The 25,219-nt window shown below is 37.8% G+C and overlaps 1 long non-coding RNA gene across 1 annotated transcript; it reads right to left on the bottom strand.

The window, feature by feature from the left end:
* Nucleotides 1-21,763: 21,763 nt before the first annotated feature.
* LOC111927042 (uncharacterized) lies at nucleotides 21,764-24,735 on the bottom strand. Its single transcript, XR_015283540.1, has 4 exons — nucleotides 24,550-24,735; nucleotides 24,292-24,473; nucleotides 23,219-23,320; nucleotides 21,764-22,112 (listed from the first exon to the last, which is right to left on the bottom strand). It is a non-coding gene; the product is annotated as an uncharacterized LOC111927042 (long non-coding RNA).
* Between the last annotated feature and the right edge of the window lie 484 nt (nucleotides 24,736-25,219).

The raw sequence follows: 25,219 nt of genomic DNA, 5'->3' as shown, positions 1-25,219 counted from the left end.
TTCAGTAAAATATGTTAAACATATTTTGCAAAGTATAGGACTATGAGGAAGAAAATGAATAAGCAGATAATGCAGAAATCCAGTCGTCCTTTATAATTTTCTTCATACTACCTTTTTCTTTGGTTTTCATTGTTTAGATGATACTGGTGCTAGAACCAGCAACCTCAGGATTAAATTTACATCAACATTATATAAACTGAAAATGAGGGAAAGTGAAGAACATGTGTGGAAACAACAAAAGAAAGCTTGGCTTCAATTATTTTAGCATTGGTGGAAAAAAAGCCTATTATTCTCAAACAAGTACAGTATGAAAATGCAGAATTTCTTATGACAGAGATGCCAGATAGTATTCCTAAAGTGTAACCCCAAATCCCACATAATGAGATTTGGTCATTAAGTGAGGAATTTTGGAGACTTTATCATTAGGAAAATGTAAAATTCCTGGAACTAAGAGCATAGAGACAAGTTCAGAGGAAATGAAGGCAATGACAAGAAATCCTGCAGTGGAATGTAAGCACAGCAGTAAGTAGAATAGTTGAAACATGAAGAGAGATCTCTGGCTAGAATATTTTTCCTGTGTTGATTTCTCAAATGTAATATACATAAATCCTCAGTTTAAATTTTAGTCAATAGAATTAAAAACAAGTGTTTTCACTTTATTTGATCCAAATTTAACTATGCAATTGAATTGAATATTTTTTAATAGATAAATTTAATAGATTTAATAGATTTAATAGATAAATTTCTGTCAGTTGAAATTTTCTTAGACATCCTGATCGTAAGGGTTCCCTGATGGGCTGTTCCTTCTCTCATCATTATTCTGACATGGCAATTGTGAGCTTCACATGCCTGTGTACACAGTGTGGATGGAGTCGACTACTCCAATGCTATGAAGGATCTCCTATCCCAGGCAGAGAAGTGGGGTAAAAAGGGACACAGCTTCCCAGTGAGCACACTGAAAAAACTGTCACTGATCTGCAACCATCCCTGGGGTTTTGAACCAAAATGCATCAGCCTAATTTTTTGACAGTTAAAGAAATTTAGTTGCAGAATGAAATTTTGGCAATTTTGTGCCTCTGTTCTTTAGATTTTTCTTACTGATCTGAAACGGAATGCTGCTTTGAAATGTTGTGACTACACCCAGCTCCTTAAGGACCAAAACCCATGAAAATAGATGTAGAAATATGGCTGATCAGCAGCATAAAAATCTGTCATGAACTGTTTGCTCAGCTGAAAGTAAGAGCTGGTGTATTTGTGCATCTCTGGTATTCACAGATCATGAGTACCCAGACAAGTGAGAAATTGTCTAATATAGACAGAGCCTGTCTCTTGCAGCTTCTTGTATGAGGTTTTTTGGAGCAAGAAATAAAATTTGATTTTTAATGAAATAATTATAAAGAATTAAAACTGTGTGTTGTGAAGTGAAGCCATCTAGTCAGTAGTCAGGAACAACAGCATGTGATTGAAATGATGTGCCCCAGGACTTCATGTGTCACATGAACTATTCTCCTAATTGGTTGCATAAGTCTTCATAAAACTCTCAATTGAAGGAGAATTTTACTGCACAATTTTATTTTCATCTAACATGAATAAAATGGATTTCTTTGTGTTTCTAAATGGAAAAAATTTACACTTATTTATACAAGTTTTCATAGATTTCCAAAATTGCTGTTCTATGATAGTAATGCATTGCTGACAGAAGATTTAGTAATGTGAACCAAATTGGGGGGAAAATCTACACTTCTCTTTTCCCCTCAAGAGAGAGAGAGTATAAGCATACATAATATTTAACAGATATAATATTTGCATGCAGGTTGTTGTGTACAAATACACACAAATATGTTATGGAGGAAAGGAACTACCACAAACCTACTCTATGACTATACTTTTATTCCTGTGGGGTGGTTTTTGTGGTTTGGTTTGTGAGTTTTTTCTGATTTTTTTTTTGTCCAATTTCTATTTAAAGTGTTAAAAGGGTTCATATCTTTTTGGTGATCATCTAGAAGATAATAAGCTGAGAGATGTTACAGAAAATGTTGTGTGTCTACTACATTAGTAGAATTACACTGTTCTCAAAAGCTGTAATATAGAGGAGAGCTGTATAAGAACAGGCTTGTTGATTTGCAATTACCATTCCACATATGCTCATCAAGGAAGTTATTCTATTGTTTAAAAACAGAGATTTAAAACGGGCAAAAATGCTATTCTGAAAGTGTTATATGGCTTTTGCTCATATTGCTGTTTCTTGCTGTTTGTGTGCCAGAAAGCCAATATTTTTTCTGATGGACCTTTTAGATTTCACATTTTCATCTTCCCAGGGTAGTTTTGTATTTTTTGAAAAGAGAAATATAATGTTTTCTGTGAGCTAGCCAAGGCTGATAAGTTTGTTCAAAACAAGGGGTTTAAGACAGATTCTGCCTTCCAAATTTCAGGGCTTTCAGGTTTATTTCTAAAACTAAAACCATAAAAAATCTGGATAGCTTGGTTAGTTTGGTATAGAGTTGTGACCTGAAATTCTTTTACCTTGTTAATTTTTAAGTTTTTTAACTTAATTTTTAAGTTTTTATAGGGTTTCCAGACTTAATTATCAATTGTTTCTGGTTCCAGCACCAGAGCTGTGGTTTCAGAGGATGGAGTATGTTTGGGTTCAGACAGGTCTCTGTAAAATTGCTGCAGACTCAGATACAGCACAGGCTGTGGTATCAAGGGCTGGTGCTGGCGACTGAACTCTCCTGTGTGACTGGTGTGGCAGCAGGGCAGTGGATGCAGTGTTAGAGGGGGTTGGTACCATGGTAATTGTTGAAGCCTCAGTGGGTTGGTTGCTGCTGCTGTGCTCAGTGGGGGCTGAGGAGCTGCGTTTTTGGTCACTGTCTGTAGCTGCTGCACACGTTTGGTTCTGTGCGCAGGGAAAAAAAGACGAAAGTGAACTTGTTTCTCAAATAAGCCAAAAAGTAGATATAAGCTTTCTTTCTTCGGAGTATGGCAAGGGTACTTACATGGGATAAAAATTTCAGGCTGAGCTCCGAGCTTCTAATTGGACCTTCAGCCAGTAAACCTGCTTAATTAACTAGATCTTCATCAAGCAAGGAGCTGAGCCATGATGTAATCATTCTTATAGTGCACTTGTCTAGAAATAGTCCCCTGGAGGTGATACCGATGTCTCCAGGTATATGAGTCAGACTCACCTTATTGTTATTTTCTCCTTTGTTATATTTAGGTTTAGACATGTCTACTGGGTTCTGTGCTTTCCCATTTGCAATGTCCTGTTACAGACAAGTTAGTGTAAGAGGAGAACAGCTTCTGTGTTGCCTTGTGAGATTCCATTCTTAACAATGGCCATGCACATGCTTTATATTAGAGGATTTATAGCATTTTTATATGTCACAATTAAATATTCCACTTTTCTTGATGTAAGAGATAATGATACAGGAAATCTGTCTAGCAGCACTTACTTTTGTGTACTTAAGTTTGTTATACTCTATATGGACTCCTAGCAGGCTGATCTGTGACTGAAGATTGCACTTTGATTTAGATTTTTATGAACCAAGCTGCTTGCCTGCCTATATCTTAGAGTGCTAACAAGATATACTATTAACAACATTTATGAACATCTGGAACTCTTTTTTGTTGAGATTGATTCTGTTGTGATGCACCTTTTAATGCTTTTAATACTTCTCTGTTCAGGACAGTGGAACTCTAGAAGTACTAATACGAACTGGAATTTGGGACTCAATCTTTTTTATATATCCTTTTAGATCTTGAGTGAAAAATCTGCAGGCTCGTGAAGTAAAATCAGACTGAGAAACTACCAGGATGCCAAAAATGGAAAAACTCACACCAGAAGGCCTTGAAAGTTTCATATCACATTGCCTTTAGACTTTGATGCTGATCTGTGACTAAATAAGCCAAATCCTGCAATTGACCCTGAAATTCTGGATGAGTTTTGAATATTCTGTCTTCCTGCTGGCTGTTTGCTGTGTCTGTTTAGAGTATAAACCTTGGTGGGCAAGGGCTATCAAGAATATGTCAGGCAGGTCAGTGAGCATGGCAGATTGAGAATCTCTGCTGAAGACTCCAGGATCTGTAAAGCTGTGGATTTCTATAAGGACTTGATCCAAATCAATAGATTGTTGCTGATCACTAGCATATTATTTTCTTCTCCCTGCTTTAGACTGTGCCATGCATCATTTTTCTCAGTTTTGGCAGTATCTAATTACATGTTTAGAACTTGCTAAATTGGCAAAAAGTATTCCAAGAAATAAGGAATAAAAAGGAAGAAAAATAATATTTTTTTTAATGTCAGTGTGACAGTGGTCTGGGAAAGCTTTTCTGAGTGATCAGGGAAGTCTGAAAAAGAAGAAAACACCAGGATTGTTAGGAGAGGAAGAACAGTATCTGCTGTCAGCAGAAAACTCTTAGTTCAGTTCCACTATAACAATAAATTGTGTAATAGGGAATGGTGCATTCATGTTTCTCTCCATTTTGGTAAGCAGCTTTGTGTGGGTCACTATAACATTGACAGCATGAGGTAGTGGTCTAAACTCTGTTGTTGACACACGAGGCATAAGTGTGAAAATATTTCAGTGTTTCGTAGTAGAACGTAGTTATTTTCCACATCCCTTGTACTTCCATCACTTCTTTGATCTGGAAAAATGGAAAGCAACATGGGAGGTTATTAAGAAAACTCATATTCCAACAGTTCCTACTTCAGTTATTCTGTTGCATTTTATTTTGTGCACATTAGTGGATGAGAGACAGAAGGAAGGGAACACAAGTATTTCAACATGTTATTAATATTTTGCATCCTTTTGAGTTTTTACTGGAGTTTGCAAATACAAGCAGGAACTTTTTAAAATACCCAGATTTGGAGTTTAGTGACCATTACCACTGACTCACATAAAATTCTCTATGAGTCACAGAGAACCATATGGGTGTTTTTCCCTTGACTGCAAAGTAAATCCAGTTCCTGGGAACAGATGCTCCTCTGATGAAGCTCTGCTGACAGAGTGGCAGTTCAGCAGTGTTGCAGGCTAGCTGTATTCAAAGAGAAAGTCAGCAAACCCAATGTGCTTTGTGAACCCAAGGATTAGACTGATTTTTACTAAGAGATCAAAGTAGTGAAAAATGACTTTGAAATCCTGCATAGACTGTGAAAATTAAAGGTGTGACTATGTGGAGTGATTAAATGATCTGAAGATGTATTTGGGCAAGCTCTAAACAAATGAAGTGTAGTTAGTTCTCCCTGGATTAAATGTCCTGCAGAAAAAGGTAATATAACTGTATGCTTTAGATATTTGAGGAAATGCATCTAGCAAGTCAGGAGAAAACTATTGTGCAAATACTGTCAAGGTTGGAGGAGTTTTTAAAAAATACACATCTAATCTTTTGCCTTCTAAAGTCTTCTGCAAATCTTTGTTTTAAAACTCTGGCTCTTAATAAGTGGAGGAATGGGAAGTCATTGAAAGGAGTGGAAATATGTGAAGGAAAAGTGTCTAGGAGAGGAAAAAAGAGCCGGTACTTTCTAATATATCCTCCAGGTGTCATCACAAAGACAAATGAAACTCTCTGGTCTTGAATGAAGTTTGACAATTCGTTTGGCCAGCACATTCACTGCTGGGAACAGTAATACTATGCACTAAGAGAAACTGTGTATTTTCAGTGTTAACAATGTAAACATGTTACTTGTAAACAGAATGAGGGAAGTCAGAGGATAAAATCTGCATTAGAGAGCTTCTATGCCAGCAGGTGTGATATGAGGAGAATGCAAATGGTAGCAGCCTGCGCTGCCAGCACACTCCCCACACATAGCACAATGCCAGCCAGGAAGTCTTTATGGAATTATTGGAACTTCTGCATTTCTCCTGTAGGTAACACACTCTATTTCTTCTTGTCATTGTGAGGAAGGCAGATGCTGAAGCAGATATTATATTGGAACCTTATTTTCTGTGTTCTTCCAGTGTGCTGTGAAAGGTAAGCCTGCATTCTTAACGTGACAGTTGCCACTTTCAATTCTTCTATTTTGCTGTTTGAGTCTGAATGGAATTGCATTATAACTCAGCCTCTTATATGGCAGGACAGCAGAGCTGATTGGGAGCTGGATAATGTACTCAGCTCTTGTTGGAAGTTGCACACTTGACAAAACAAAAACCTTGTTTTGTTTCCAAGTTCTCCCGAGTTTGGTTTCCAAGTTCTCCACATTGAAAGTTTTTCAGTTTTGAATTTAATCCAATTTTTCGTTGTTAGAAATATTTATTAAATTGTAGTGAAAAGGCATAAAAAAATGTAGCCTTCTTTTGTTTTAATTCTTATTTTTATTTTTTTTCCTGCACAGCTCTGTAGGTGTGGGGTTTTATGATCTTCATCATGTATCTGGGCAGGAAAGCTTTGCCACATTGCTCCTCTAATATGCCATGCTCAAACACTAGGATCAAATTGACTAGGGACATAAAAACAGCTGAGGCACAGACAGGAGTCACAATTGTCAAACCTCAATGCAGCAAAGCCAAGCTAATGTGAGAGCAGGCAGAGAAAAACAAAACCTTAAATGTGTGAGGAATCCTGGTATAAGCAAGGAGCACCACGTTCCTGCAACTCCATTCACTATGACACCAACAGCTGCCTGTTATCTGGGAATTAGGCATAAGATCAGTGTTTACCCTGTGAAGGTTCTGATAAATTAAATGCCCTCTAATCTGGTTAATTGTTTATGCCAATGTATTTAACATTAAACATGCTTTCCTCAAACAATTGGCAAGTGTTTCTTTGGGGGAAGATTGGTAGGCTGAGTAAATCCTCTTTGATATTTTCCTGAGGAAGGTGCTGCTGGCATCCTGAGTGTTTCTGGCTTAATCTCCACACAACCTCAGGGCTCTTTCTGGGATGTAGTAGCTATCTTTTGCTAAGTCTCTATGGTAATGCTGTACATATGTAGAAATCAGCACTGCATGCTCCAGCATAAAATGAAAAAGCTTATATTTCTGTGATGAGGTACTTACTAATATGATACACATCTCTGATAATGGGTAGGTGTAATGACAATGCCTAGAGATAAGGAGTCGTAAGGTAATGACACCACACTGATCTATTCCTACCTGGAAAATAGAGAAAACAGGGGAAAACAACACATTATTCTCACTAAAAAGCCCTCAACATACATTTGTACTACCATTTATTTAAGTAAGTGGCTCTTACAAAGTAGAAAAGGCAGAAATGTCAAGCACAGGGTAAAGAAAATGTAAAAATATAATAACTTCCATGTGACATTGTCCTAAAATTACATCTTATTAGTCCTTGGAGAACTTTACTGTTTGGTAATTTCAGCAGGCTTACAGTGCAGTCATTGAGCTTGAAAGAAGCACGTTTTCTTTGATTTGGAGAGGAAGTGCCATTTTGCAATTTCAGTCAAAGACAGAAATACAGTTTTTAAGTTTCTGACTTAATTTCCGAGTAATTTCTACTTTCTGTTAATGAGTGCAGGTGAAATGAGTCGATGGATGCAATGGAAACAAACCATAGGTATTCCTAATCCTTTTGAGAACTGATTTCTGGATTTAGAACAATTATTAGAAAATTAATACTTTTTATTAAAAAATTTTGTATAGCTATGCCTACCCACAGACATAGAGGAGTGTTACATGTGCCACTCTTGTGGTATTTCTTGATTTATTTCAGTAGAAGTATCTGACTTGTAAAGAAAAATAATTCTGAAAATGTAAACATCAATTTTTTTGTATAACAAATCCATAGCAAAATTGTGGTTTAATAAAATATATTTCTAATTAACACAAATTTGGGGTTCTTTATAACTAAACTTTTTTTCTGACATTTTAGACTTTGCTCTAAATGTAGTCTACTTACTATCTTTAGAAATATTTTTAATGATTGTCCAAAATAAACCACATAACAATGTATCTCATAATTTCATAAGTGTGCAAATACTTATAGCTTTGAAAATTTGCAAATACAAGACTCCACTAATCCTCTTCCATTAAATTTTTTTCATCATGCTACTTAAAAATAGCAATATTCAGAACAAATAAGCATTAAACTTATGTTTAATAAATTTAAATAACTCATATTTAATAAGTGTGTGATATAAATTTTAATTTGTTACAATAAAAGTTTAATTAGTTTAGTCAAAATTAGCATGTATTTTTGTTCTCCTCAGACAAAATAGTAGAAGAAATCAAGCTTAAATTGTCTTTAGTACATTCTCTACCTTCTCCACTAGTAAACCTCTCTGTCTTTGGAATTGAATGTGTCTTGAGTCACAGACTGCCATGTGAAAGATAAGCTGAAGTAGAGAAAGATATGTTTCTACTTTGAACGAAGAATATCCATTTGATCTGGAAGCTTTCATTGCATCATCTGTGATGTTGCTTTTGAGACTAGTGCTTATTGCAAATTTCCATAATTTGAGTGTATTAGCCATAAACATTTCCTTTCTTTATTTTGACTAATAATTTCTAACCCTTAGTGTTGATGCTTCAATGGGGATTCCAGGAGTATTTCCAGGTCTTGAAGAGGCAGAAGCAGTTGATGGTTGATAGAAAGATATTTAATGTATAAAAGCATCATCTCAAAGGCAATGAGTTTAGAAAGTTACAGTCTTTACTAAAGCTTTGGCATAAAGTCCTGAGTTCTGAGCAGCAGCTCCCTGGTATAAGGTCCCAATGTTTGGGGCAGCAGCTTCTCATGTGGAGTTCTGTTGTCATGGGCTGTAAGAGCAGTTGGTGATGATGATGGTGCTGCTGTCCATCTTCTTCAGATTTTTTTTTTTTTTTTTTTTTTTTGATCCCCAGTACAGGAGATTAAATTCATAAATCATCCAATCAGCTAAAAACACGCTTCTAAACCAATACTTTCTTCAACAATCAGAACTTAATTCTAACATGCAAAGGCAATGGGTATTATCTGTTTACATGAGTAATTCTATCTGTTTTTATCTAAGAATGCAAACTATATTTCATTATCTCTAGAGCTAAGTTGAATTTGTGAAGGGTATTATCTCTGAACTTTAAACTGGGTAATAAGGCTTTTCACTAGCTAACACAGACCCTTAGGGCACTTAAGCTGTATTTTTACTTCCTTAAAACTAAAACCTACACTTTTACTCCGTACCTATGGTTTAATGTATTTTAATTCTTTTCTCTCTCTGAGGAGCTCAGAGAGGCTTTTATTTTGGATTCCAACACCTTAGGAAGAAGTGACTAGAAGATTTTCATTTCTGGAGGGCAGCAATGTTTGGTATTCCAAGAGGGTGCTGAGGAAAGGTTCCCTGTCCCTGAAGAGTCCTGCAGGAACTGCTGGTAGGTGTTTTGAAGTTTAGGTCTGATCACTTGTCTCAGTGTCCTCTACTGTATTGTGTCATGTGTTTAGGTTTAGCATTATCTATTCCAGTTCCTACCTCTTGTGGCTCTAAGAGTCACTGTCATTGGCTGCACAGGAGTCTGCTGCTCCTGAAGGGCCCCTCATGTGCAGAGGGAGCACTCTGGGTGAGGAGCAGGCTGTGCCAATTGTGGTGGGTGTGTGTCACCTCTTCTGCAGCCTCTGCCTTGCCACAAAGATGCACAACAGGGTGGCACAAACAGGTGCCTGCAGCCACCTCTGCCAGCTGCTGCTGAGCATGATGGTGTTTAGAAGTCATTGGCCTCAGGAGCTTTTACTCTCACTTAAAAGTCTCAGTGCCCCTTGAAATCTAGCACTTGGAGCCCCTTCTTCATTTGTTTGGAGATTTTACCTCACTGTGGAAACACTGAGAATTTTAAGGCACATGTCCAGTAAAGCAAAGATATAATAAGTTAGAGTGTGATGTAAAATCACATTAGCTGAAGTGCAGTCAGCTCAGCGTGGACCCTCTCACTCAGAAGCAAAGTACCCACGCAGAAATCCAATGAGTTTTAGCTAATGTGATTTCACTTTGCAGTAGTCTTTAATTAGTCTTTCCATTCCCTGTGTCTTCTAATCAGTGCAGACTTCAGATCTTCTATATCCCTGTGTATCTAGTGCATACTGTATGGTACCATAAAGTTTAAGAAGAGTACAGATCTGCAAAGCCCCTTCCAAGAGGAGAAAAATATTGCTGCCTCCTATTATGTGAGGTTTACTTTAAAATACAATTAGGTTTCCTCAGTGGCCCTGTTGTATGCTCTCTAAATACAGCTCTGGAAGTTGATTTAACTTTTGTTATTAATCTCAGCAGCTTTTTATGGCATTGTGTAGCAAAGCTGTAAGAAATAGAGATTATCCCTTAAATAAGTGTAAAGATATGCAGGATTCTCATAACAGCCTAACTGCAGGTATGCTATACTGCTGTGTAATAGACCCTACACTTAGAATAAAGTTTAAACTATCATTTCTCTACAACAATTTTGTGGGATTTCTTTTCGTCTGAATTTCCAGAAAAGTCAAGGTGACCAGAACTTTCCCTGATGGCTCAGAAATTTGGGCATAAAATTAAGATAAGCAAACTCACCCATGCTTAAAATTGTTTCTCTGTGTTATAACATTAACATTCTTTATGCTGGGGGGTGATGCCAATATTTGTGAGATAATAACAAACACTGCTGCAACCATAAGGTTGTGACAACTTCTGTCCCATGGGTGAGAAGTCTGTGAAACTTTAGAAAAGTCACTTTATCTCATGGGTAAAGGTCCAGGGTACAGCAGCACCTGAGTTCTGCACTAAGCTGATGTCTTCTTTCAGGACACTTTCCTCTATGTTGCTTATTTCCAAGAAGCCTGGAGTAACATAATTATTTTTCAGCCCTCTGTGTATCTGTCAGATTCTGTTGAAATTTGTTAACGAAACATAAATGATGTTGGCAACACATGTTATTGTACCAGTGAGAATTCTACCAGTATTGTTGATTCTGCAGGAAAATCCATAAAATTTACAAAATTCCAGAGTATAGATAACTCACTGTACTTTACAAACTGGCCAAGTGATGAAGACCATAGATCAAAAAAAAAAAAAAGTAAAAGGCAGCACATAGGCAAAAAAGAGAAAAGCAAATGTTTGTAGCCTACTTGTATCAGACTATCTTTTAGAGAAATTTTTTGCTATCCCTAAAGTAAAGCAGAAGTGTTGTTTAAATTAAACAAACTCATTTAAACTTTTAGTCAACTTTAACCAGTCAACTTAATGGAAAAGAAAGAATGAAGTTACAAATACTGTCGTCAAAGCAAGAGTATTCAAGGTGTTTGGCCTTGAAGATATTTATATAGAGTTTATTAAAATATATTGGTGGCTGGGTAAAAAAAAAAAAAGAAATCTCATCATAAATACATTTCCTAGTCCTGAGATTAAATGGAAGAATAACCACATTTGAAAACTAAAGAATGGTAAAATTTCCTTTGTGTTATTCTTCTGTTTGGCATGAATTAAATGTCTTTGCTTATAGAAGTAGCTATTACAGCAGTACTGATGAATAGCAAATACCAGGCTTATGTTTTAAAAAGGCACTTGTGATGATTTTGGGATTTACAGACTGTGACCTCATCTTCCTTTAGCACAGTAAATTGCTTGCAGCTATAAAGAAAAAGAGATTAATAGAAGACTTTGAATATAACAGATACAAATAAGAATGGTTTATGTATAAAGGAAAATAAAACTTGTCAGATGTGCTATAGTTCTAAGTGCATTAAAAATAGGGCACTGCTTTATTTTTATGTTTGAAGCCTATTAGAAAATTTTGTTTATGGTCTCCTTTGAACTGGGAGGAGATGCTGTCATGACTAAAAAGGGACGGAAGTATCAGAATCTGAAGTTCAGAAATGTTTAGTATTAGTTGCTAAATTCACTCTATGATCTCCCAAACTTGCTGGGTTTCATCAAGCAAGACAATGTTCCACTCAGTTGTCTTGCTTGGGAAAAAAGTCCGTTTTGTGTGAGGAAGGTCTCATCACAGGCATAATGAAACTTAAATAATTGATTTCTTAACTTGGTTTCCTGAAATATGCTAGTGGGGTGGGAAGAGGTTTTCCCTAGAACTTATGATGGAGAAAGCTTTGTCTGGTCTGACCCTGGATGAGAGATGATAAAAGACTCTTTCTTGCTAATTTAGGATCCCACTGTCTCAGTTTTCAGCAGGTGTTGCAGCCTATGCATGGCTATTCCACAATTTATATAATTACTTGACTTATCTCAGAATCAAATGACCATAAGAATATAAAATAATGGACTAGAAAAAAAGAACAAACCCCAGTTTTTTGTTCCAGTCATGTATTCCTTCTACCATCAGATTCAATGATTTCTGAATATTGTTACAGTGATTGAAATCCTTTCTTTCCTAACCTCAAGCCAAATCTCACAAACCCTATCTTCAGTTCAGTTTGGGATGCCAGGACTTTTTTGCATTAACTGTGTGGTCTTTCAGACATACAAAAGACCTTGGATACCTCCTGTGCTGATAATGCTTCTGTGTTTATTAGACTGACTCCTGTGGCAGTCTGATCTAAGCCTGTTTCTTATCAGATTGAAAAATCTGGAAGCAAAAGAAGAAAATACCAGTTCATGGCATTCAACAAATTCCAAAGAAGGCCATTAATTCTGAAAGTTTCTGGCTAGATCAGGTAGCATATTCCTGTCCCTTTTGAAGACTGCATATTGTACAAGAAAATCAGGAGGTTTATTGCCAATATTTTCATAGTTCCCATTTCAAAGCTCAGTGCTCCAGTGTATGGATTTATTCCAGATGCAGCCATCCTTACATAAGACCAAGGCACTCTCTCTTTGATCTGAATGCTTGTTGGACTTTAATATTTCTTTTATGCCACTCTCAATACTTAAATCTTGACTTGTGCCCACTGAACTGCATGCTGCTGCCCATCAGCCAGCTAAGTCGCCAGAGGCAGTATCCAGAGCCAGAGCACCCCACATTTGAATGTGTCAATCACATTTTCCCAGCTCAGTATTCTTACCCAGTGGGGCCTGGGGCACTGCACATGGTGTGATTATGGGAATGGAGTGTTTTGTTTGGGTACTCAAGAGACAACACCAATAACAGCAAGTGTATCTCCCTGGATACTGTACTGAGTTTGATAATTGCAGAACAAGACTGAGGATCTGAGCTGAACTTACAGGAAAGGCGAAGACTGCAGTGAACAAAAGGATTGTGTTCTGTTCATAGAGGAGGCTCAGTTTTAAGGTACTATAGAGGTCTAATCCTTAATTACTTATGGGATTTTGCTAAAATGAGGCTAAGACATTTCTGCTGGTAAAGAGGAAGAAGACATTAAAGTTTATGACCAGCCAGCTAGAGAGGAGGAGCATGGGGCCTCACAGTGGTCAGCATCTCTCAATAGCAGCTCTCTGAGGATCACTGGTGAAGTAATGAATGCTTTTTATTCTGCAGTGCTTCCTTCAGTGCTAAGCCTCCTGCATTTGCAGTGTCTCTCTTCTCAGGTTAGAGATGTTGCAAAGGGAATGGCAGTCATTGCTCCTGTGGGAATGTTGACATCATGACAGAATATCTAGCAAAATGATGAACTGAGTGTGTATCCCCACCTCTGTTTACAGGCTGCCTACCTGTAGATGGTCCATGCTGAACATGAAACAAATCACTTCCAAGTATGGCTGTATTACCACAGGAAGGATTGTTGTGAGGCTTAGGTGCGGACTTGTGTTCATTGCCACTTGTGAAAGGTCATACTAAGATGTATTTCTAATGTCTTTACCATGTTGAAATATGAAAAACATCTCCATAGTGCAGAGGAAGTCCAAGGTTTTCTCCTGAAGCAGTGGCTCACATCACAAAAAGAAAGTTTTTTTCTTATCAAGGAGCCAACCACAAATACTTTTGTGGTGGGACATTGCCTGCATCCTCCAGTGAATATGAACAGTGGCAGGCAATGCAGAACTGGATTCCAAATGCCCAAGGTACCTGTTTGGCTAATTTGGTGGAAATGTGTAGTCATACAGTTACGCCAGATATACATTACTTTTGTGGGGCTTTTTAGATCTTTCAGTAGAGACATAGACAAAGAAAGGAACTGAGGAACTGAAACTGCATCCCAGAGAGCAGAGGTGGACTTTTGTCTAGTCAATGGAAAGTTAGGTGTTTAAATGCAGAAGCTGGCAGCATTGAATCTTTTCTACTGCAGATGCAGACTTGCATTTGATTTTTCTTTTCAGATCTTACATACTCCAAAACTGTTCATTTTCCTCTGTAAGTGATTATTTGACAGTCTGCCTGTGTTCTCTCATCCTAACTTGTGGCTACCTCACTCTGCCATTGTGTTGGCTGACTACTGCAAATGAGGCACCAGGGTTTTTGACTGGACAGCACTGTGTCTTTAAGCTTCTGAGAGCTAATATTTTCTGCTGGGGATTGTTTGTGCATTAATGGTATTTCTTGCATGCTCTTTGAGTTGTATACTTGGTCATTGAAATTACTTTTCATTGCTTCTGTTGTCTCTCTGGGAAAACCATAACAGATTGTCTTGCAAATATGTCTTCATGTTAGCATTCAGATTTATGTACAGGCATACACACTGACAATAATAAAAGCTTCTCCCAAATGTTACTGTGAGTAAAACTTCACTGTCAGCATGTTCACAAGCACCAAACATAGGTCATGAACGTCACTGAACTGAATAGCTTGCGTTTGTCCAAACATTCTCAGAGTTTCCCCAAAGTTTTTAAGCCGCCACTGGCAACCCACAGCGTTTCACAAGGAATTACATTCAGATTTTACTTGTCCATTGTTCCATAATTACAGGGTATACCTGATGTTTCTTAAAGCATGTATTATACAGAGAGCTTAAGTCTTGGATGTGAAGTTGTCTAAGGTTATAGTTGAAGATTTTTTTTTAGCTTGCAAGAAATGGAAAATCACCGATGAGAGACTGCTGTCCTCCCTTCCTCCCTCCCTCCCTCCCTCCCTCCCTCCCTCCCTCCCTCCCTCCCTCCCTCCCTCCCTCCCTCCCTCCCTCCCTCCCTCCCTCCCTCCCTCCCTCCCTCCCTCCCTCCCTCCCTCCCTCCCTCCCTCCCTCCCTCCCTCCCTCCCTCCCTCCCTCCCTCCCTCCCTCCCTCCCTCCCTCCCTCCCTCCCTCCCTCCCTCCCTCCCTCCCTCCCTCCCTCCCTCTTGGTTACCAGTACATGCTGTGATTCTTATCTTGTTGAATAATGAGAAGTGGAGAGGTTCAGAGCTGACTGATACTGCCTACCAGTTGTTAGTGTCATTTCTTCCATATGCCCACAGGCATTATTTCTGAATCTAACCAGTGGTAATTTATATTTACTGCCTGTTTGTCAAAATGGAAAAAAAAAAAGAAAAAAATGTCTGAAAACTGTTTTAATACAGTTTGGGGTTCTGCCAACAGGCAGCAAAGTCATTATTTCTGCTGCAGCATGGGATGCACAAAGGGGCAATGGTCTTGCTGTTTCTTACCTTTTTATAGGCTGCTCTATTTGGCATTACTGATAGAAATGACACAGACAACTTGGAAGGCTTTCCCTCTTTGTCCTCCAGATTTACAATACCCTTTTGCAAGCAGAGCTCAAAGGCCTTTGGAAAGGGTGTCAGCATCATTAACTTCACAGTGAAAGTACAGTGCCCCTCCTCTAGAGGGTATTTTGTTCAGTTGTTCAGTGGAACAAAAAGCAGACTCTTGCGAAGGAAGATCAGTCTCTGCCTGATCCCATAAAAGAGAAGATGTGGTTAACTAGCAAAGCTGATACAGGAACACAAGATCCTGTAGATCTGCTGAAGTGCTTGTTAGATGATATGTGGGAATGGGTTAGCAGAGGGCTCTGCTTCCTGCATCTGCACCATCATATTTACTTTTTGTGTGTGCTGATGGAGCAATTTGTTTCTCTTCTTCCTCAGCAGCATAAGCACTCCCTCATTCCTCCTGTTCTTTCAGTAAGAGATGATAAAACAGAACACAAGAAATTCCTGCCAGCCATCTCTCTTGGGATGGTGCAAATCTAGATGCTGAGGTGCCAACAGCAAGCTTTCCTATCAGCATTCTTGAACAGTGGGGTAGATAGGTGCTCTTTTGGCCTTTTTCTTCTAAGCTGGTGTACATTGTACAGTTTTCCACCAGGTAAGGCATTGTACAATTCTTGTTCTTTGCATTGTGTCTGGAGTCTAAGACACGCTTGATTCAAGAAAAATGAGTTTGTAATGCTAAGCATAGCCAGAGACCTCTTTCCTATAAACTAGGTGCCATAATAGCTGGCAAACAAGTGTCCTTTGATGGATGATACTGATTTTCACAAAGATCCAGAAAGTTTGATTCTGTGCTCTCCTCTGTTACAGAGTCATAGTGCTGGGCTTTCTGTGTTGCAACTTATTGCCACCCCAAGCCTTTTTAAGATTAAGAATTTCCTTTTAAAATAAGTCTTGCATGCAAAATAACTTGAATATTGCTTCTTAGGCCATCTGTAAACAGCACACTGAAATTTCCTGGAGTTAATAAATGGTAATTAGCTTCTACTACTATTTTAGACATACAATTTTTAGATGTCAGAACCACAGTGGATTCAGTTTTCATTTCAGTATTAATAACCAATTATTGGAACATCATTGAAACATCTACTTAATCATTTTAAGCTTCATTAACTTTATCAACATACTGCTGATTCAAATTTTGGCTTTAGATATAGACATTGCAGTACTGTTGCTAACTGCTACGAGATACAATTTTAAAAGCTAGGAGAAATATGTTAAAAAAATGGTATGTTGATGGTTAGACTCTCATGATATTCTTAGGCCCAATTCATAAACTGCCTGAAAAAGAAATCTGAGTGTTGGGCATATTTAACTGCACTATAATTCGTGTATGTTCATGGGTAAATCTGTATACTGATATTTATGTAAACAAATCCACTAAAGAATCCCAAGAATTAATTAACATCACTTTTAACAGAGAACAGCAAATATTAAAATGACATTCTAAAATATAAGATTAATTTTCTCCCTCTGACTTCTGATGCAATTTCTACGACGATTTTTTCCTTCAAAAGCTGTACAACTGAAGCTCTTTGGTATATGATGATGATTATATCCAAGGTATATAGGATATGTTATTAATAATTTTTTGTGGGGGGAAGAGGGTTTGTTTCTTTGTATTTTTTCCCTATATTTTATCCAACTCTTTTCTTTCTAAAGTTTTAAAAAATCCATCTCAGCTGTGTAGTGATCAAACATTGTCTTTCAATCTGGTCTAATGAGACAGTTAAAAGATTTCAAAATTATGTTTCATGTCATGCTTTATACCTCCACTCCTCCTCAACCAAGCGAGTCAGTGAGGAGTGGTACAAGATAAGAAGTTTATCATTTCAGGTCTTGGTCCTAAAGATATCAGCTTGGGGCTATAACAATAGAATGTTTTTGTTGTCAGAAGTGAAATTTTTCAGCAAAAAGAAATTCAAGAAGAATTTCAGCATCATTTTTCTTTAAATTACTTTTTTATTTTATAATAAAGAGAGAAAATTTGCAAGAAATCTAGTACTCTGCTTGCCTCCAGGACTTTACCTGCACATACAGTGGATGTTAACACTGTGCAATTACCTAGTATGACATAGAACCAGTGCTGCAAATCTTTATTTACCATGGTTGATGCACTGGTTTTGACAACTTTATTTTCCCAATGATGCCTTCACGCATGAAGACGTGAGAATAGGGCTATAATGTGCTTGATTTGCCTTTGGTTTTTGGAAGGATCTGGAAGAGATGTATAACCATGTAACTCCTTTTCAAAAGGTTACTGTACTTAAATGCTTTGAAACTCTGCCGATAAGTCAGCGACAGATATCTGCATGACTCATAAAGAGAATTGGTCTTTCAGGTCACATAAGTGCTTTTGAAATTTTTAGCTTGTGTCATTCATAAAAATATTTACAAAAGATGTTTTTAACTTAACACATACCCCACGCCTTCTTCCCCCATCATGACTGAATTAAAAGTCTAGACAGGGCAGCTGGTTCAGAGCCTTGTTTCTGGTAGAAGGCTGGATGAGCTCCACTAATATTAAGATTTTTGGCTTTGGCATCAAAAGGCTGAATTTTCTTGGAACATCAAAACTGTTTTTCTGCTGTGATATTGACACTGGTGCAAAATGTATGTTGTGAATAGCAGTTGATTTTGTTATGATATAAGTGTGCAGTAGGCGGAGATGTTTTCCTTCTGATATTTGTGTCAGGGAGAAGCTGCTAATAGTAATGTAGTAGAGAAGAAAGAAATCAGGTAGCAAAGTGCAAAACAATTTTTTTTTACTTGATTTAAGCCTAAAGGGCCATGCACTTAACATGAAGGATATATATTTTTAACTATCTCTTCTGCTTGGTAAGACAGTGGCATGAATGTCATATAAGGCATAATTCCTGTGAAATTAACATAATGAGTTTATAGAAGTTATTTCCCTAGAACTGTAGAAATAACAGGGGAGAGTGGACATTGTATTAGGTCCATAGGTTTTTCATGGGGCCACAGAAAATACATCTTTACATCTTTCCATCATGTGGAATGGGAATGGAAAGAAGCATCCGCCAACCCATGAGAAAGGGTAAAGGATCAGTCACTACAGTGCTCAATGTGCTGTTACTGGACTGTACTGAGAGCATCCTGGGAACACTAATGCAGAAAACTGTGTTATTATGACAACTAAGGCAAATGTTGAAGAGGAAACAAGCAAAGGTTGGTCTTCTCAGTAGAAACCTGTCTGCTGGAGACACTGGAGGTTCTGCATATGGAGCATGGAGTATTTTTAGAAACATGGAAAAGGGATAGTCAGTCTAGATAATAAACTGACAGTGAAGATGTGCAAAAATATCTTGTGGTATTAACTATAGAATGAGTAATGACAAGGTCTAATAGTGGTGACGGTTCCATGAAAAGTGTCAAGTTGTGGTTTCAATAGCAGACAAAAGGGCAAACAATGTGAGGAACTACTAAAAGAGTAAAAAAAACCCATTAATTATGCCATTTTCTAAATCTGTGGAGGACTCACACCATGGGTTCTATGCACTAGGGATGCAAAAAATGTACAGAGAAGATAACATGCTCAAAGGTATGGTATTACTTCTGTATAGGAAATGACCACATAGATTGACATTACTCACTGAGATTACTGAGGAATGATAAAGATCTGTACTTAAAAGTAGCATAGACAAGATGAATATGGGTTGCATGTGCAGTTTTTCCTTAAAACAAACAAAACTCTCAAAGCATTAAGAGAATATTTAGTTAATTGGGTACTAGTTCAAAACATGAATGATAGGAAGATGACTTTTCACCAAATGTATGACTAAACTGTGGAATATATTATTGCAAAAAACTGTGGATGCCAGATCTTGGGATGACTTCAAAAACTAATGGAACAAATTCATGCATGAGAGATGCTCTTAATAGGCAATTAAATGCAGAGATACCACCTCCATCAGAGAAACTCCAGAGCTGAGGTGTAGATGGCTGGAAGGTGTGAGACCATGGTGAGGCAGCAGCACTACTCTTACATTATTTCCTAACCATCCACTGCCAGAAGCAAGTGTAGTGTACAAGATGGTTTAGGTTGTTTCTCAGTCTGGTGTTGTCAGGTCAGTCTTAACATGTGCTGCTCTGATATTCAGAGACCTAAGTTTCAGTTCAGGGCAGCACTATGGACATCGTGCCATGGAGCAGAGAGATAAGAGACCCTGCCCTGTAGTAATGATTTCTTATTGTGGTAGGTTTTACAGCTGAGCAAAATGATGAAGCAGAAAGAGGGAACATTTTGGATGATGATGTCAGGTTAATGACTATGGTATATTGCAGTTAAAAGCATAAAGGAACTTGATAATCATCTGTGGACTGTGGTCTCTGCTGCTGGTGGTACACTAATTCAGAAGTTAAGGGAACAGTGGTGATATACTTGAGCTGAAGTCCCACATATGTGGTGAAAAGATGGGTACAGAAAAGGCAGTTTTAGTTTGGTTAAGGAGGATCAGTAGAAATAACAAGATCTGATGGGAAAAAATAACGTACAATCAAAGAAATTGAAAGACCATTGATAATGTGCAGAGGAATTGAGTGCATTCAGAGGCACTTGCAATTCTGGTATTTATTAACTTTGAACAGACTTCAGAGGCAGCTTGTAATTCTGGTATTTGTTAACTTTTGCCTATTTATTTTTGTGAATTTAATGTACTTTTAAGGTAGATTATTGTTTCCTGGCAATGAACATTCATTTTATTAAATGTAGTTCCTCTCTTGCTAGATTTCAAGTTTTAGGTGAATAAGTAGAATTTGGCAATTAGATTTTTTCAGATAAAAAAAGAACTGAAGAACCCCATGAAGAAAGAAGATGGTAGGAGTGAAATATACTTTAAAATATAGACATGAAGCACTGGAAACATTAGTGTTAAAATTTTCTGATATGGTAGGTATTGTTTGTCTGAAAATATGTATATATTTTCATATTTACCAAGTGTTCAAGTATCATCACTGAGGGAAGCACAGCAAGTTGTGATGGTACATGAAAAAGGCCTTATTGGCCTTTTGTTTACTGATATAATTTGCTATCAATCTTCCCAGTTCTCTGGATTTGGTGGTAGAGTGGGTGGGAAAGAGTATTATCTTCAGGGATGCTGGCAAGGCTCAGCTTTGGCAAATGGACTGCCAGAAAGCACCTGTAGAAGTAATTTATTTGTTTGGTTTTTTTTACATACCTGTAGCTACTTCAAAATATTTCCTTTGCCATCAGGATGGAATTTATAAAATATGTTGGTTTGAGGATTTTTTTCCTTTTATCAAAGAGCAAGATATTTTTCCTTGTGATGACTTTTTCTGACACTGGCGGACAGGTGGCTTGGGCATAATAGCATTTGCCTGGCAAAAGATGGAAGCCAGGCTACTGTTTTCTTGCCAGATTCTGCCTGGTTAATTTACCCAGTATCAAAATATTTGCTTACTTTCTTGGATAAAGGAAAAAAGGAAAAAAAAGAAGTCAGGATAAAGGAATAAACTAGGTTTAGCCCATCAATTATTTTTTTCACTTTCTATGCAATTTGCACAAGGAAATAAATCTAAATCCTAAATGATTTTTCTTTACCAGACAGCCCATATCAAGATCATATATTGATTACAGCTTGCCTTTTTGTGCTCTGATGCTTTTATTGACTTTTCTCTTCATTGCCCTCTGTTGCAGTACCAAAGTGATTGGATTAGTGTGTTTTCCCTGTGGGATTACATGAGAAATCTCAGATGCCTTACAGATGCATATATTAGGTCTCCAAATATTCAGCGTTCACATAAAATGAACAAGAAATATATATTTTTTAAAGGAAAGTATGAAAGACACTCTGATAAAAATACTTTTATTTTCCTGTTGAAATACCTGGAGATCTGTGAAGAAAAGTAGGAAAATCTGTTTAAAGCAGACTTTTCCTCAGAACAGAAATATGGCAGGACACTTGAATGTCCATAGGTGTTCTGCTAGTCTGTGCAAGTCTGATGAGGTATGCTAGTGTTACCTTTTTCTTCCCCTTTGTTTCTTTAATTTGGTAGAGAAATATCACTGAGTGGATTCTCTTTTATATTTGGGCTATTACACATCAGAACAGAGGAGAAGGTTGCACTTTAGTGACCCTACATATTCCTAGGGAGGGGATGATTTCTCCAAGGGCAGCAAGTATGAACTTCTGAACACCTGAAGTTGTGTGCTTAGTAGAAGCCACATTTACTTAGGACTTTAGCTTTCCTGTGTTACCTTTTCCCATCAAAGAAAAAAAAAGTGCTAGTCCTGTAGGTAATAAAAGTTATAGAAATTTCACATCCAGTGGTATAGCTTTTGTTTTATTGGTAGCTGGGGGAATGTTCATACAAAGTCAAGTTTTGAAATGAGGGAGGGGGTATGAGAGGTGCAGGTCTGGTGAACACAGGCTGGAAGCTTTGGGATGCTGCTGAGGACATGACATTTCTAGGTTAAAAACCACTCTGATTTTCTTCAGTATGAGTTAATACTTTCTTCCTTTAGTTTATCTAAGCCAGTTATAAATCTTCTCCCAATTTAGTACGTCAGCATTTCTCAGTTCTTATCATTCTTGCTTCACACAGTTTCTGTGAGGTAGGCAAGCACTAGTCTGTACAGACTGAAGGAATATAGAGAATTGTTGAAGCAATTGCTTCCTGTGTGTGGGAAGGTAAAAAGCAAATTAGATTACAACAGTATCACAGTAAGTCTTTTCCTTATTCAATTGTCTTTTAATCAACCCTTTGCTTTTCCTGTTTTTTTTTTAATCAAGTCCAAAGAAAAATGTAGGTAATGGGTACTTGAGTTTTGCAGAAATACCTCTCCAAATGTCCCTTAAGTGGCACTTAATGTTTGGTTGGAAAGGTGGTGAAAGGTTGGACTCAATGATCTTGGAGGTCTTTTCCAACCTTAATGATTCTGTGATTCTATTTTATTATCACTGACATAATCAAAATGGGATGGGAGATCCTGTTAGGCTCCCTGAGTGTTAAGACAACAGATTTTGGAATTCTGGTGGTTTTGGAGAAAACGATTCAACCTACTTAGCAGTTCTAAAAAGCATCTTTGTGGTGTCTCCCATGCCACATGGTGGGGAAAAAAAACAACAGCTGAAAGCTTAAGAAAACTCCTGTTGAAAGATTTCCTCAAGTCCTATTTAATGCTGCTACAGCAGAGCAGCCAGTGTTTCCCAGTACTGAGAGTGCAGCAGTAGGGAAGCTGCACAGTGCTGGAATAAGCACTGGAGCTTTTCACTGCTCCTCATCAAGGCAGAGGGTGACCCACCACGCTAGTGTGGGACAGAAATTGCCCCTCGCTCTCTGCTCCTGTGGGAAAGTCAGCACGAGCTGAATGAGCAGTGTGAAACACCATCATTTCTGTCCTTTCCTGAGAGCCCTGAGCAGCCAGGATTGGATCACTGTCTTGGTAACTTAGCACTTCAGCCACTGTAATGTCCAAGTGTGCATTTAAATATAAGCAAGAAAATAATCCCGCTGGAATCAGTTAAAGGTCCTGTGCTCAAATGCTTTACTGGAGAGGGACCTGTGCTTGCAGCTGGCTGGTTGGAATGCCCTATGCAGGCCTTACACTCAGGACTAACAACTTAAGTGGTGCATAGGCTCTGAACAGCTCAAAGGATATGGTAATTCTTGCAGCATTTCCTAATTTTTGGTATTTTAATCAAATTGCTAGTGGTTGAGTAACTAATGCAAAACTCACAGATGCAGGGACACCATGAAGCTATTAGAAATTTTTCTCTTACCTTTTATTTCCATATCAAAGGTATTAATGGTAGTGGCCATTGCACAACAAGTTCCCTTCTGCGATGTGTGAACTCCCCTGTGACCCTCTGGAACTGATTTTCCTGATGGTGAAAGAGAAAAACACAGAGCAACTACTAATCACTTGATAGGGAGCACAGCATATTCAGGCAGTGGTGGCAGCAGTGCTCACCCCAAGAGTTTTAAAGGGTGGACCTGGCAGCCTGTTAATTTAATCAGGCTGCAGTCAGGCGCTATGCCTGCCCTCTGGTACAAGAGCAGCCTGTTCCTATCTGCCACTCAAAGTGACAAGCTGTTTCCCTAGTAATTAATTCATTAAAAAGTAATGAGTTTGTCAAGTTAAAGAGGTACACGGTACTCTAAAAATGGAGGGGGAAACTGCTAACAATTATAACATAAAAAAGATTGCTTGGGCTCTAGGAAGGCATAGTGGGACTATATTTCTATTTTCATATCTGGATAAACAAAAAGATAGATTATACCACAATAATTAAAAACTAGGGGTAGATGATCTTTATAGACTGTTCCTTTGAAATTCATGCAACAGATTCTAATGCAATAAAATAAAAATGGATTAGAATAGTGAATTGAAAAAAAAATATGAAATGTAAATTTTGTAGGATTTTTAACTGGATAGGTTTATTTGTCAAATATTCATGGGAAAACTTATTTTTAATGTAGAATCTCTTAGACTCCATATCATGGATTTTTAGTATTGTCCTTTATGTTTTTATTCTTTATTTTTGCTTCTCTCTTCTACTTTTCCTCCTTTTCATGAAGCAAAATTTTTTAAAAAAATATATATAAAGTCTGTCGAAACAGATTTCTCAAAAATCAGAAAAAAGACTTCAGAAAAGCAGCAAATCCTTTTTAAACATAGTTCCAAACACAAATCTTTCAACCAGCTCTAGTTACAATTTTGACTAAATACGCTCTGCAGGCCATATTGAAAAGATAGGCTTTAGCAAAGAACAGGTTATCTTAAAAATGAAAATAATCAAGAGAACTGTTCCAGGCAGTAGAAGCTCCAGTGCAGGAGCTGTGTTAGGCTTACCGAGAGGAAAAGGGATGGAAAGGTGTATACAATGCCTCTTCTTCAAGGGAGGAAGGAGAAGAGAGGAATTGTACAGCCTTGCTTGATGCAGTTAGGAGCTGTGAAAATCAGCTGGCTGAAACCCCAGCTCTTGTAAACTGAGATTATAGTTGAAGGTGCCTGTATTCACTCCAGGTGTGAATCTGTCCCAAGGAGAAATAACTTCAGCATGGTCTTTCTTAGGAAAGTATTGGAAATATCTGACTCTGAGAGTGCAACCTGTGTGTGAACAGGAGCATTTTCAAAGCTGGTTAAGGTGAAGCCCTTGTTTGAAGATAACTGGAATGGCTAAGCCCCTGGAGACTAATTTTAGGGCATCGCCATTGGAGAGCCCTTTAGTAAACCCCTGGTGTTTTGCTGACCCACAGTATGCTTCTGTTTAGCTCCAGATCAGCTTCTGGCCTTGCTCCTCCCCTTTCTATCCCTGTTACATTTAATCAGCCTGAGTACTGTTCACAGCTCCAGCTGTATTGATTCTTAGAGCAGATTTCAGCAGAACCTAAAAAAGGAAGCATAGACTGCTCCTCTCTTCCTTCTTTGACTGATGCTTTCTTTTACCCTACATGACAAAGTGATAGATGTACTTAGTTAACTTTCTGCAAAATCATTAATGCCACCCTTGCTGGTTGGCTTCCCAGGTATTGGTTAAATAGCTGTCATGCGTTTGTTACCTGAGACACTGCAATGCTGTATAATCAGACCATTCGTTTTCTTCCAAGGCTGGTCCTACAGAAATGGTTTGAAATGCATAGCTAGGGGAGATAAAAACTAGCAGTCTTCCAGGCAATCAGATTTTTCCTGGTTTTGCCTCAGATTAAAGCTGCAAACTGGTGAAAGTTCACTTGGGAAAGCTGAAGTAACAGTTTCAGTAAGATTCTCCTGACGTATC

Source organism: Cyanistes caeruleus, chromosome 2, assembly GCF_971803275.1.
Source record: "Cyanistes caeruleus chromosome 2, bCyaCae1.hap1.1, whole genome shotgun sequence".
In the NCBI taxonomy this organism is placed as follows: Eukaryota; Metazoa; Chordata; class Aves; order Passeriformes; family Paridae; genus Cyanistes; species Cyanistes caeruleus.
This window is presented reverse-complemented; position numbering and strand designations above follow the sequence as displayed.